The 5575-nt window shown below is 47.2% G+C and overlaps 1 long non-coding RNA gene across 1 annotated transcript; it reads left to right on the top strand.

The window, feature by feature from the left end:
• The first annotated feature begins 1563 nt into the window (after window positions 1-1563).
• Window positions 1564-5311, top strand: LOC130865063 (uncharacterized). Its single transcript, XR_009056065.1, has 3 exons — window positions 1564-1641; window positions 3602-3665; window positions 5210-5311. It is a non-coding gene; the product is annotated as an uncharacterized LOC130865063 (long non-coding RNA).
• Window positions 5312-5575: the final 264 nt, after the last annotated feature.

Here is a 5575-nt window from a genome sequence, read left to right as displayed (position 1 = left end):
AGAAAGATGTAGGCCTCACTTCCCTGAGAGTTGAGCTACTTACCCCTCAGTCTAGGATGGAGCTGGAAATGCCCACAAGGGCTACTGACCCAAGAGTCAGACTCAGAGAGCTCCCTGGCTGGAGGAACCCATCTCAGGAGTGCCATGGAAGGCTGCTACCTACACGAGGCCTCTGTTTCATCTGTTACCTTCTCTTCTAGATGAAGCCAGTGGGTCACAAAGATGAATTGTTTGATGCATCGGAGAGAGAGAGGCTGGAATGTCCGTCTCAGGTAGGAGACACTGGGCTGGGTGAGGTGAGGTGTGGGTGACAACGTGAACTTCACTGAAAAGTGGGGTGTTACTGAGACTTTAGCCCCGAGAGTCTTGGGTCTGCTGTTCTGGACCTGAGCACAGGTTGTCCTAAAACTGATTCCTGTGCACTGTGAGAGCAGAGTGAAGACCCTTCATACCTGTGGGCATCACAGGAACAAGGCCACAGCTCACCTGGCCTCCAGTTATGGTCCCGCTAGCCTTCTTGGGGCCCCAGGTGCCACATCAAGGCCTTCCTATACCTCGGGAGGCAGAGCTGATGAGGTCCTAAGGAATCTTGAAGGCTGTATCCTAAATATGTGCCCAAAATGTAATAAATCTATAGATAATCTTTCCAAAGACATGGATGAGGAAATAACTAAACATCAATGATAGAAATTCCTTCTCTCGTGGAATGCAGGTTGATTTGGGGGGAGGGTTGCTTTCTTGATAGCAGAATTAGTAAGTTTATTGTGATTAGGCAAACCTCTTTTCCTCTTTGTTCTGACTTCCAAGAAGCCTAAAATGAGGTCTTCTGTCTGAATTTTCTGTGTTTAACTGGGTGATACAGACCACTGAGACAGAGAGGGAGGAAGTATCAGAGATGAGTAGCTTGCAAGTGGGCCGTTTCAAAGCCCCGGGGACCTTCTTCAGGAGGCCATCAGGAAACAGAAAGAGAAGGGGCAGGGAAAGGTCTGGATTCACGGAGAAGATAGGTGTGAAAACTCAGTGTTAGAATCCAGCCACTGCCCAGGCCACAACACCCTCAGCAGCCTTTTCCCAGTCACAGAAACTGACAGATACCTACCAAGTCCCCGGCTAACAGACCCCTGGGGCCAGGGTCTCTGCACTGGGACGAGAATTTATACCCAAGGGGATGGGGATATTATCACATACCTTCTTCCCCAGCCCTTTCCCTGGCTTATGTCTGGCTCACAGACTTCTACTGTGAAACCAACCCCCAATCTCATTCTGCACCAAGGCTCTGTACAACTCTTCAGAGACCCCACCAGGCTGCCTCTCTCTGGGCTCTGAACTGTCCTTGGAGCCCTCACCATGTATGTTTTATCTGTCTGCTTGTCTGTGACACTCCTAACTTAAAAAAAAAAAAACTCCTTACTCCCCAACACCCCTCTTCAGTGTCTCTCTTGGACCCTGCCCCCACCTGAAACCTTATATCATGAACGTTTCAGTTAACCATATCGAAGATGAATGGCTTGATTATTATGGGATGGAGAGCTCTGGGTCATGGCTATATGTTACCTTTCTCTGCAGGAGAACCCCTATCTGTTCACCTACAGAAATAGCAACGACCAGGCCAAACAGCTGAAACCCATAGGAAGACTTCAGGTAAGGGCAGGACAGACGTGAGTCTTTGTAACCTTCCACATGGTTCATTGTGTCCTAAAAACTCCACTGGCCTCTGGGCACACCGAGAGCTGTGGAGTTCTGGAAACTGCAACAGGTACCTGAAATTCAGCCAGGGAAGACTGGGGGGCAAAGGACCTCAAGTGTATGTGTGGCTTGCTCTTGGTGGCCCGGATCAACACCATCTTAGACCTGACTCCATGTAGCTCTCACAGCTACATGAGGTATTTGGGGTTCCACGGCACTGTGGCAATTTGAAAAGAGACCTCGGATCCTCCACTAATCTTTTGCTAGTCCTTGAGCCTTTAATCTGAGGAGGAAGAAAATAGAATTGTCAGGGTAGAGGGAGAAGGGAGCGGAGGTCTGGAACCAGGTAAGTTTGGGGACCAGATAGCCTTAAAGTCCAACCTTACCTGCACTGTACACATCTGGATTGTGGCTTATCATCTCAGAGTCACCTGGATTCTTCCCGCTGAGATTAGATAGGACACTTTGCACTCCTCAGGGCTCAAACACCGAAAGACTGACGTCTTTGCTCTCAGAGAACCAGGACAAAGGTGGATAAAGATGACTTGGTCCTTCCCTTTCCATGGGAGCATTCGCTCCAAGTGGTAGAGTGAGCTTCTACTCTTAAGAAATGCAACGAGAAAGATTCCTGAGTTACCAACGGGCCCCATATTTTCTAATATCATAAATGCACCTAGAAGGAAGCAGGCATAGTGAGATGAAGCCACTGGCTCTACCTTCAAATCCAGAGTCTTCCAGATCCTGGCTGTGTGTGGATAAGAAAGGCCCTCAACCTCCCCGTGCCTTTGGTTTTCATTTGGGAAGTTGTGACTGTGATAGTCTCACCATGTGGAGTTACAAAATGTATTAAGAAAGAGAAAGCATTTACTCCAGTGTCTAGAATGCAGGGAATCCTATCAAAGTGTTGCTATTGGTTTCTATATATTGCTGTTTTCCCTCAGGATGCATTATTAAGTCTCTCTTATAACTCTAGAACGGAAGCTCAGAGGGGCAAGGACTCGGGGCCAGGGCCGAGTCGTGATCTGTTAGCTGATGAAGAAGATGTATAGGTGAATCCTAGACATGAGATTTTAAAACATGAATAAAGCACACTGCTAGTCCAAAAGCACACAGTTTGGTAGAGAAATGGACACACCAGCCAGTAATTACAAACACTATAGTAACTGGAATTAAAATTTTGTGTTGGGTCTTCTGCGAATACAGAGGAAGAAAAACCAACTCAAAAAGTTAAAGATGACTTTCCTAAAGATGATCTCAACTTTGAAGGATGACTAGGGGTGAACCTGGGAGGCAGAAGGGTAAGAAAATGGAGAAGAGGAAAGAGTTGGAGGAATGCCTTAAGCAAAGGCTCAGAGGTATGGGAGGGTATCAAGACTTTGGTCAAGGACAGACTAGAGTCGGGAAGTGTTAGGATAGATGGATTTTATGCTGAGGTTAATATATGGCAGCAATTTATTTGTCCAATCAGCGAATAGTATTTCCTAGATGCTTGGCACCATTGTCATCCTGGAGGACACAACAATAGGCAGCATGGACAGAAGGGCCTGGCTTGGCTGAGAATCTAGGCAGGGGAAGGTCACAGTTACATCTTCCTGAGAGAGAGAGGGAGACCATTGCGAAGGGAGAGGAGGGGACCTCCAGCCTAAAGGAGGTGGTACTGATGAGGACCTGCAACACTGTAGACAGGACTATTAATGGCTTGAGCTCAGGTGAAGGAGGAGGAGACAGATTGGAACAATGTGTTATGAACAGTGAGCAATGAGGTTGAAAGAGAGAGAGAGATCTTAACAGACTAGTTCTGTTCTGTTTTAATTGTGAGTGGTCGTTTCCAGTATATAGGGCCAACCCCCAATCCTCTCCCCCAAGTTCTAGTCCAGTTGGTGCATTTGTTCATCCCCTGCGTGTCTCATTTCAGGTGAGAGAAGGCACAGAGTTTAGCTGTTTGGACAAGGACCCCTCGGACACTGTCCCCACCACAGGTACATGGTTATTTGTTGGTGGGTTTTCCCCTCCCTTGAGGGCTGGAATTCAAGTCAGAGCAACTTTAAGATAGCAAGGACTCCCAAGATCAGGGTGAAGGTGGGTGAGAAGGTCCAGGACAGGTGTTTATGGCCCTGCCCGAGGCCATGAGGTCATGTTTATGTGTGATTATTATTTAACTAAAATAATAGCATACTTATCAGAAAGCTTTGACTGGGCATTGACCCCATGTCAAGCCATGTTATGTAAGGAGCCTAAGGATTGCTGAATGCATTGTTCCTATCTTATAATCTTGATGGGTGAATTTGTTCTTTAAAAAAATTACTTGTAAACAGAAAGCAAATTAGCCAGTCCATACTTCTTACCCAAGGAATGTGGAGAATGTGTTCAAAGTCCGCACAGAATGAGGATGCCCAGCAGATTAAAAAAATTGGCATTGCTCTCTATATTTCCTTTCCCTTTCTTTCTTTCTCTCCCTCTCCCTCTCTCTCCCTCTCTCTCACTCTCGCTCTTTCTCTCTCTCCTTCGTTCCTGCCTTCTTCCCTATCTTCCTATCTCCATTTCTCTCAAGACAGCCTTTTATCTGTATAGCTCTGACTATCTTAGAACTCACTCTGTAGACCAGGCTGGCCTCAAACTCAGAGAGCCACCTGCCCCTGCCTCCCAAGTACTGGTGTCAAAGGTGTGCGGCATCACTCCTGACTTCGCTATATTTCTGAAATGCTGCTGGACTCTGAATAGGAGCCTCACAGAATGTTCTAGGCAGTCATTAACATCTTCCTGAAGAGGAAGCTACTTAAGGACTGCAGGTTTTTCTGCGGGTGAAGCAGCTTGAGAAACGATGCCCATACATATGGGAAGTCATGTGACGGTATTAGTGGGACCCCGGTGACTCAGAACCTTAGCTACGACATTAGTGCTGTAAGCTCTCATGCTGGCCATTGGAGGATAATTAGATACACTCATTTCTCAGTCTGCTTGCTTGTTGATTTGTTGGTGAATTGTTGGGTAGCTCCTGTAAGCCGTTCAGGAGTATCCATCCTGGCTGATCTAATTTAGCTTCTGACGTGGATTACTGAAAAGGGAAAATTGAATTTGGAGAAGTCACAATACCTACAAGGAATCTTACATCTGTTGTAACATTGTCTCCTTGTGTTGTGAGCAGAGCAAGTCAGGACCATGGTTTAATTTGCCTTTTCCGAGCATCTTGCTTTTTCACAGGCAGATTAAGACATATAATTGTCAATTTAAAAAAACAGAGCCTAGATACAAAACATATTCTTTTTCAAAGCTGTAATGTAACAGAATAGGCGTTTGTGTTTATTCTGGTATCTAAAGTACAAAGTACCTGAAGCCAGGACCTTAAGAAGAAATCTATTTAGCCCATGGTTTTAGAGCCTGAATATCCAACATTAGATGGCCTGTCTGTTTGGCTATGCCCCTTGTGGCAAAGTTAAAACATGGTACAGAGATGGGAAGAGAATTACTCAAATCCAGAGGTTAAACTCACAGACCGTGTGCTATGTAAATTATTTAACTACAGGCAGGCGGCAGCATAGGTTGGACTCAGCAGGGGCGGCGAGGAGGGGACATGGAGTGGTCCTGTGCGTGGAGGGCAGCTAACAATGGCACTGTGTGCGGGTCCTGCTGCTGCTGCTGGGCACAGGCAAGTATGGCGGGCGTTTGCACTGGGCGGGGCCGCAGTGGGTTGGCTGGGCTGGAGACAAGTCATGTTTCCTGAGCTTCATTCGCTCACTCGCCAGTTCCACAGCGGTGGCAGAGTAGTTGCACACAGAGGGCTGCTCTGGGCTGTGTGGAGGGGAGGGAGGCCCCGGTGAGAGAAGTCGCTGGTGGGTATCCAAAAAGCCTCATGCTTGGGCGCCAACTGATGGGGGCGTGGTCTACCGAT

This window comes from Chionomys nivalis, chromosome 23 (genome assembly GCF_950005125.1).
Source record: "Chionomys nivalis chromosome 23, mChiNiv1.1, whole genome shotgun sequence".
Classification (NCBI taxonomy): Eukaryota; Metazoa; Chordata; class Mammalia; order Rodentia; family Cricetidae; genus Chionomys; species Chionomys nivalis.
This window is presented reverse-complemented; position numbering and strand designations above follow the sequence as displayed.